This window comes from Lutra lutra, chromosome 5, assembly GCF_902655055.1.
Source record: "Lutra lutra chromosome 5, mLutLut1.2, whole genome shotgun sequence".
Taxonomy (NCBI): Eukaryota; Metazoa; Chordata; class Mammalia; order Carnivora; family Mustelidae; genus Lutra; species Lutra lutra.
In genome coordinates this window covers 164,487,222-164,496,802 of record NC_062282.1, presented here as the reverse complement: position 1 = coordinate 164,496,802, position 9,581 = coordinate 164,487,222, and the positions used below count along the sequence as shown (strand labels likewise).

Sequence of the window (9,581 nt, the reverse complement as noted above, 5' to 3'; positions counted from 1 at the left end):
CCCAGTTCCTTATGTCCTCGTTGTCACCGAGGATTTCATTGGGCAAAATACTGTTGTTCCCAAAGGACAAATTCGGGAACCCTGTTCAGGGAAACTGGAATCCGGGCTCGCTGCAGCCCCAACAAACAATAGCAGCAATGATTCTTCAGACACCCCTGTCAGGGCCAATACTGCTGACCTCCCAGGTATCGACAAATTATATCGAGGTACCCCCTCCAGTGCATGATTAGACTTGTTTACGTGGAAGCGGCAGTACCTCCCAAGGCTATTACAACTGGAATCTGGGGACATTACCTAAAGGGACTTGGGGTTTATTATTAGGGAGATCTAGTTGGACAATGAAAGGACTATCTGTCCATCCTGGGGTGATAGATGAGGATTATACAGGAGAAATTAAAATTATGGTCACGTAAAGAGAAGGAGTGCTCTCACTGCAACCTCAGATTCCTATTGTACAGTTAATTATTATGCCACGGCTGGAAACCAATAATCCAGTGGTAAAGGGCAAGCGAGGAACCACAGGCTTTGGCTCTACTGATGTTTGTTGGGCTCATCTAATTTCTTCAGACAAACCTTATTTGACCTTATTCGTTCAGGGTCGAGCCTTTTCAGGATTGGTGGACACTGGAGCAGATGTTTCAGTAATCGCCTCCTGGTACTGGCCTAAAAACTGGCCTCTTGTAGATTCACATACTTCTATTAGAAGTGTAGGACAAGCATATGCTCCTAAGTTAAGTGCTAATTTTTTAAATTGGTCCATTGCTGAGGGTCATCAAGGAGTATTCCAACCATTTGTGCTATAAATCGATCTTAATTTATGGGGACGTGATGTCTTAACAGATATGGGTGTTTCTTTAACAACACCTCCTATCCCCAGATCTAAGCAGCATTCGGTTGCAATGTCCCTTATGGAAAAAATGGGCTGTATTTCAGGTAAGGGCTTAAGAGAAGATTTACAGGGAAAACCCCATCTGCTTCATTGAAAATCACAACCTTCAGAAGCGGGGTTGGGTTTTCTTCAGGGCCACTGAACTCCCCCCATGCGCTGCCTATTGAGTGACCCTGTATGGGTGGATCAGTGGTCCTTATCTTCAGAAAAGCTGGCAACAGCGTCTACCCTGACAGAAAAGCAGCTGCTTTGGGGTCATTTAAAGGAGTCCTGTAGCCCTTGGAATACTCCTATATTTGTGATAAAGAAAAAAAAAATCAGGAATCTGGAGATTATTACAGGATCTAAGAGCTGTAAATGCTACCATGAAACCTATGGGGGCCCTTCAGCCTGGTTTGCCTACACCATCAGCTATTCCTCTTCAATGTAAATTGATAATATTAGATTTAAAAGATTGCTTTTTTACTATTCCTCTAGCCCCTCAGGATTGTAAATGGTTCACTTTTACTATTCCTAGTACTAATCATAAGGAGCCTGCTAAGCAATATCAGTGGCAAGTCTTGCCCCAAGGTATGGCTAATAGCCCCACCTTATGTCAAGAGTTTGTGTCTCATGCAATTGCCCCGTTTCGAGTACTATTCGAACCAATGGTTTATTGCATAATTATATGGATGATATTTTATTGGCAGCTGAAAGAGAAGACATTTTACAAAGTGCTTTTGTCTTTTCAATTAATCAACTACAACAATATAATTTAATTATAGCTCCTGAAAAGGTACAAAAAATGGAACCATTTGGATATTTGGGTTACATTATTGAGATTAAAAGAATTTGCCCTCAAAAAATTTCTTTAAGAATGCAATCTTTATCGCACTTTTGCTGTTTTTGTTTAGTTTGCGAACAAAGACTTAGACAAAGTGCAAAAAATAAATCCTCTTTTGCAACCCAGAACTCATGGCTCAATATGAGTTTTGATACAGATAAGAAGGAACAAGATCCGGGGCGCCTGGGTGGCTCAGTGGGTTAAAGCCTCTGCCTTCGGCTCAGGTCATTATCCCAGGGTTCTGGGATCAAGCCCCGCATCGGGCTCTCTGATCAGGGAGCCTGCTTTCCCCTCCCTCTCTGCCTCCTTGTGATCTGTCAAATAAATAAAATAAAAAATCTTCAAAAAAAAAAAAAAGAATGCAATCTTTACCTACGTTAAATGATTTTCAAAAATTATTGGGAGATATTAACTGGATTAGGCCCTTTCTACATTTAACAGCTGATGATATGAAACCTTTATTTGATATCCTAAAGGGAGACGGTTCTCCTTCCTCCCCTCGAACCTTAACTGAAAGCGCTAAGGCAGCATTACAATTAGTCAATGATAAATTGTCACAAGTGTAACTTTATCAATATGATCCTACCACACCGATATACCTAATATTGTTAATGCCATCAAAATTACCCTTGGCAGTGATATGGCAAATTCAAGGACCCTTGGAATGGATCCATTTAGCACTACATCAATTGCATATCATTACCAGGCAAACAGAATTGTTAACGCAACTAATCACTAGGGGTCTCCAGCGAATTGTTCATATCACAGGTAAAGAACCTGATTTTTAAATTTTATCAATGTTAACTGTTGATCGTGTGCAGACATTATTCAAATTTAACCTTAATAGGCAGATAGCTCTTTCTAATTACCCTGGACAAGTTCGATGTCATTTACCAGCAGATAAGTTATTACATTTCTTTTCTACCATTTCTATTGTAATAAATGATCCTATTCAGACAAGTCCCCTTGCTTCTGCTATTAATGTCTTTATAGATGCTGATAAAAGAGGACATATTGGCATTTATAAATCTTCTCCTTTGGGTCATGAGTCTTTTCGGGCATTTTATGCCACTAAGTCTGTACAGCGAGCTGAATTAAAAGCAGTACATTTAGGGACGCCTGGGTGGCTCAGTTGGTTAAGCAGCTGCCTTCGGCTCAGGTCATGATTCCAGCATCCTGGGATCGAGTCCCACATCGGGCTCCTTGCTCAGCAGGAGCCTGCTTCTCCCTCTGCCTGCCATTCTGTCTGCCTGTGCTTGCTCTCTCTCCCTCTCTCTCTGACAAATAAATAAAATCTTAAAAAAAAAAGCAGTACATTTAGCCCTGGAGAAATTTCCTGAACCTTATAACTTATACAGTGATAGCCATTACGTAGCACATGCTGTTCCATTGTTACCAACTGCTTATATTCTTACTAATGATGAGGAACTTTTTCATCTCTTTATGAGTATCCAATGTTTACTGCAAAAAAGAGCTAACCCTATTTATATCACTCATATTCGAGCACATACTAACTTACCTGGACCTTTAACTGAGGGCAATGCTATTGCAGATGCATTAACTCACATACAATTGGTGTTAACCACTAAGTTTGAGCAAGCCACTCAAAGCCATGCTCGTTTTCATCAAAATGCAGTGGCTTTACGTAAACAATTTTGGGTAACTAGAGAAGAAGCTCGACAAATAATTAAGAGCTGCTCCACTTGCCCTATTCATCATCCCCAGCCAGCTTATGCTGTGAATCTACAAGGCTTAGTGCCTAATCATTTGTGGCAGATGGATGTAACTATTTTTCCCCTTTTTGGAAGACTTAAGTTTCTCCATGTTTCTATTGATACCTTTTCTGGATTTTACATGCTTCAGCACACTCTGGGGAATCCTTTACTGATGTTCAAAATCATTTGCTTTCAGCGTTTGCCACTCTGGGCACCCCAAAAGCAATAAAGACAGATAATGGGACTGCATATACATCTCAAGCTTTTCAAACCTTTTGTGCCATTTTCAACATAGCACACTCTACAGGCATCCCATATAATTCTCAGGGTCAAGCCATTGTTGAACGTGCTAAGAGTACTCTTAAATCCTATCTTAAAACATTAAAAGAGGGGGAGATACTACAGGGAAAAGTAAAATATTCCTTACATATGCATTTAACTTTAACCCTATATGTTTTAAATTTTTTAAATGTGGATGATATCAGTCAGACAGCAGCTGAGTGCTTCTGGCATCCTGATTTTTCTCCACTTCCATACGCCCTGTAGAAAGATCCTTTGACCAGAGTATGGAAAGGTCCAGAGCCAGTGCTTCAAAAAGGGCAAGTGTTTGTTTGTATTTTCCCACAGGATGACGACACTCCGCAATGGCTCCCAGAAAGATGGTGCCGACCTCTCGCCACTATGCCAGAAAATAGCAATGATGGCTCTGGATCGAAGGAGTCAGAGAAGACGAAGGTGAAGAGATGTCTACCCCTCTTTCGAGTGGGACAGATGAGAGATCTAATAATTCAAGCCATGAACCTGGTCAACCAGGCCCGGCCCAATGAGGCCATTCTGGCTGTCTTATATGCTTTATTGACTTTAGTTAATATGCTTAAGGTTCAAACCACTCATTACTGGGCTTACTTGCCTGACCCTCCATTGGTGCAACCAATTACTTGGGATGATCCCACGCCCCGAATTCATACTAATATCCCAGAATATTTTGGAGGTATTGCCACGGAGAGAATAGACATGCCGAACTTTATATGAATTGGACTGGAATTTTGGCACAAGTCCCTATTTGTTTTCAAGCCCCCTCTCATGGGCAAAATTTAATGAATGGCTGCATGATGATTGAACAAGTTCCCCATATAGTGTTCTCTCTCAAAATAATTCCTCATATGGGGACCATTGCTAGGCTAGTGGAGGAATGGAATATTTATGAAATTGTTGGAGAAGAAAATCCTACCTTTAGTGGATTAGGTATGCGCCCCCAGGCATATTTGCCTTGTCCCGGAGTCTTAATTTCTCTGTTCCAGGCCCCATTTGGAAGGAATGTGTACAAGAAATACCGCAGATTATGTATCCACCAGGTGTTCCCGTATTCACTATTACGGTCTGGTCTAAGGTGTCCAGAATTCAGCTTGAAAGACCCTTTGTTCATCTTTCCAGAGACTCTCAAAAAGGTCGTCTATACTTTCATAACACAACACTTCTAGCGGGACTCTTTGCTACAGAAGAAATGATTCATCCTGAGCTGTGGAAGCTGGTAGCTGCCTTGGGCCCCGCCACACACAGAGTAGGAGACAACACTCTGGATAGAGCTGCTTGGGAGGACTTTTCCATGAAAGCTTGTGTTCCCCGCCCATTTTTATTAATTGTGAGCCCCGGTACAATTTCACCTTCGGTGTTTAAGGGGCCAAAAGGAGAATACCTCATGCATCACATAGAGTGTAATGAATGTGTATTAACTAATTGTATACCTATTTCTTCTTCTGTTCTAAAAGGACGGCCTATTACGATATTTTTAGTAATGCAACCTCCATATGTGTTCCTCCCAGTGGAAGTGGAGGATACTTGGTATACCAATTATGGGTATCAATTAGCATTAGAATTACAGGCACAGGTGAAAAGAGTTAAGCACTTCATAGGGTTACTTATTGCTGGAATAACTGTATTGATTTCTCTAATTGCTACAGCCACTGTCTCTAAAATGGCTCTTTCGCAATCTGTACAAACTGCCACATATGTGAATTCTTTAGCCCAAAATATCTCTCACACCTTGGCTACTCAGGAGCATAAAATTTTAAACCAGTTGGAAGGATTGGAAGAAGCAGTAGAATTTTTGGGGGGGGAACAATTGTTGGTGTTGAAAACTCAAATGTCTTTAGTATGTCATGGAGGATATCAACATATTTGTGTCACTCCCTTAAAAGCCTTAAACTATTCTTGGGATGCTGTTAAACATCATTTGCAAGGAATATGGTTTCATAGTAATGTAAGTCTAGACCTTGCAGAGTTGCAAAAGGAAATTGCTAATATAGGATATTCACAACTAGATGTACAAAATCCTGCTACTATAGTATCTCAGGTTTTGGATGGGTTGCATGGGTTTAATCCTGGAAATATAATGAAATATTCCTTTTCGATTTTTATCATTATATTCATTGTCTTGGCTATATTGATTGTAGGATGGGGAGTTTCCTTGTTTCATACAGGACAATGACTGCAGGCTCAGGCACAAATTCATATGCTTGCTTTATTTAAAAAAGAAGGGGGAGATGTTGGAGGCTACGTCATGGCTGGACTCGAAGATCAAACCAGGTCCTGACTTGTGTCTCCTTCAAAGTCCAGACACCTTGACAAGGTTAAGGATGGGAAAGTTGAGTAACACTGAGGAAAGGGTCTGTGCTATGTGTCTTGTGCTCACCTATGTGACTTCCCACACATTCTCCGTACAGAAGGGAACAATGTGGTCAAGGTCATGAGTTCTTAGTTGGTCCTTGTTGTTCCTGTACCTCCCATAACCCTCTCCCTGGTTGATTGTCTTGCTAATGGCTTTAGCCAAAACTACCTGGCATCACGAGGTGTGCTTGCAGTTAATGTAAACTTGTTATAGAAATTTGTGATCATCTGACTAGGTACTGATGTATTACTCCTCCTATTGTGGTCTACCTTATAAATGATTATAAGATGTGGAATAAAATCGGTACTGTTGGACCTCTTCCTAAGTGCCCCTCCTGCCCCCATCTCTTTGTCTCTTAATTTCTTTCCACCATCCTCTTACCCTCACGTTTTCCTGGTCAATTTGTCACACTGGCCGAGGCACATGGGTTATTTGATTTTTTTTTTTTTTTTAATAAATAGAAACAAAGTACCCTTGTTAGAAAAGAAAGTGATAGAAAAAATAATAAAGTTCTTGGACATAAAATTCTTGGACATCAGCAATTTAATATTTCTTTTTTTAAGGTTTTATTTTATTTATTTAACAGAGAGAGAGAGATCACAAGTAGGCAGAGAAGCAGGAAGAGATAGAGGGAGAAGTAGGCTCCCTGCTGAGCAGAGAGCCTGATGAGGGGCTTAATCCCAGAGCCCCAAGATCATGACCTGAGTCAAAGGCAGAGGCTTAACCCACTGAGCCAACCAGGCACCCCTCAATAATGTTTCTATTTCAGTAGTAAACATTTAGAGACAGTAAGAAAAGAATACATCTCCCATTCATATTAATGACAAAAACTGTAAAATCTATGTGAATGCATTTAATAGTAAAGGCACAGGATCTACATGTATAATATCTCATTGAAACACATAAAACACAATGAACCAATTAAAACCATATCATAGTCTTGAATAAGAAGTGTTAACACCAATAATATGTCAGTTGTTCCAAAATTAATGAGCACATGCTAATGTCATTCTCATAGAATCGCAATAGAGTTGAACTTCTGGGGAAGGAAAGGAGTTTGAGAAGAACTGACAAGTAAGGGAACTTATAGTTTCAATTAAAAAATAAATGCTTAAGAATCACTGAGAAAAGTTTGGAAAAGAATAGTGAACAAAAACTTTCTTGTCAGATATTACAACACATTATAAAGACTCTGGAAGATATCACTGGCATTTAAATGGAAAGTAAAGCAGTGAAAACAAACTCAAGATTACAGAAATAGATTCTGGTATGTATGAAGAGAACATAGCACACAGAAATCATCCTTAAAATGCTATAATCAGCGTTACCATCTTTATGATAATCAGGATCATCATTATATGATCCCAGTTAAAGTTATCATCATCACAACATAACCTACCAATACATAATTCTCAGCACTGTATAAGTTCATATCAATATGGTTTTAATGGAACTGATAAAATAGTGGGACATCAATAATTAACTGCATTTTATTTTTTAAAATCTAGAGAACTTTGTGATATGTAGATAAGTGAGGTAATACATGTGAACCCTCTTTGTAGATGGGAAGGTACTTACGTAAGTGCTATTTATGACCTTAACATTACTTTATATTTTGCAAGGTCATAGGAATACAAAATAGTCATTTACAGTACATATGACATACACACACACACACACACACACATGCACATGTTGGTAAATTGCTAAATCACTGTTCTGTCTGTAGGAGAGATACAAGATAATCTTACATTTGTATGTGTTTGGCCAAACTCTGATGGGTGAGGGATCAGGGAGAGGGCATTATTAACACTCTCAAGAAGATCAAATCTCTTTTCGTAAAGATCTATGTTTATCTAGCTCCTGTGAGAAAAGCCCTGAGCCAAGGTTTACATTTATATATTTGACTTCAAGGAATGTACCAGCTCACATAAGGTGAACCTATGACCTGAATGATTTGCCTTGGTTTCATTAATACAATCTCATTCTCTATGCATTTTCTCAGAGGTAGTAAAAGAAAGTAGAATCTATTTTACTTAGGATGAGACCTTTTGTAAACCCTGAGATATTGTTTAAAGGTCAGATTGAAGATTTTCTTTGGGTTTTAATGGGTCAATATGTTGAAAATCCAATATAGTCTAATTTACTAAGGATGCTGTTCCATTCTTTCAGATGTCGGGGCACTAGATAAATTACTTCATATTTTAAAAGATAGGATTCATTATAGTAGTAGGGAGGGGTAGCTGAGGAAGACATTTACTAGCTGGTCTCTAAGCATTTGTAAAGTTGATAAATTCTACGTGCATTTAACATAGCACAATTTTGGGTGTAACAAGAGCTTTCATTTCCTGTTTTGTTTCTACTCAACTATGTGCAAAGTGGTAATGGATAAATCATTTTGAGACCTACCCTATAGGAGCAACACCACACCTGCCATTGAGAATGATTTGTTTTTTTATCTTTCAGTGTAGGTGTACTTTGTGTTTGCAGTTGAGAATAAATATCATATAAAGGAAAAATAAATACATCTTTTTATTACAAGCTAATACCCAGACATTAGCTATAGATTTAAAAAACCCCACATTGCCCTTTTATTCTCCAATTCTGCTTCAGATTGGATCTAATATCAATATCAATAAAAATTGAAATGTGAGTTGTTATTATTATGTATGAGATACAGAAAACCGTGGTAGGGGGTTCCAACATGGACACAAAGGAAGTTCTTGAACTCACCTCCTCACAAGGACATACCAAATTTATAGCTACATATCGAGTAATTCCCAGTGAAAAAGGACTAAAACTAGCTGAATGGCTCCTTCTACAGCTAGGGATAAAAGGATTTTTAGGGTCTGTGATCAAAAGAATGAGACTGATGCAAAGCAAAAGTCAAGCGAAGCTTTATTTCACACCAAACATTGAAAATCAAACTGACCAGTTGGGGCCATCTCTTACCAAGAGGCAACGACGATGAGGATGCCACTCCAGACAAGGACGCTGCTCCCAACAAGGCCACTCCACGGACGAGGCCACTCCCTGGACAGGACCACTCCCTGTCTCCCCGTCTCAGCCGCTCCCTGGACGAGGCTGCTCCTGATGATGAAGAGGTGATGACAATGAGGACAACAACCCTGATGACACAGATTCTGCTCCCCATGATGCTGCTCCCAGGATAACGCCACTCCCCTGATGATGCTGCTCTGGCAAGGCCGCTCCGTGGAGGAGGCCGTTCCCTGACAACTACGATAACAACTACAACCCCGACGGCACCACTCCCAGTGGAGAGGCCACTCACAGTGGCGCCCTTCCCGACAACTATTACTCCCACTACTACTTCCCCCACCCAGCCTCACCTTTATAGAGGTTGTTGAGCCCAGCCCACACACAGGTGGCCAGTGAGATTGCAATACACAGGGAAAACTGCACAGTCATCAGGGAAAACTGCACAGTCATGCTCGGCCGGAAATATGGGTGACCAATTGAATTTCA

The 9,581-nt window shown here is 40.1% G+C and overlaps 1 non-coding gene across 1 annotated transcript; it reads left to right on the top strand.

The window, feature by feature from the left end:
• Positions 1–1,758: 1,758 nt before the first annotated feature.
• LOC125101469 (small nucleolar RNA SNORA40) lies at positions 1,759–1,884 on the top strand. The gene has a single exon (XR_007127867.1). It is a non-coding gene; the product is annotated as a small nucleolar RNA SNORA40 (small nucleolar RNA).
• Positions 1,885–9,581: the final 7,697 nt, after the last annotated feature.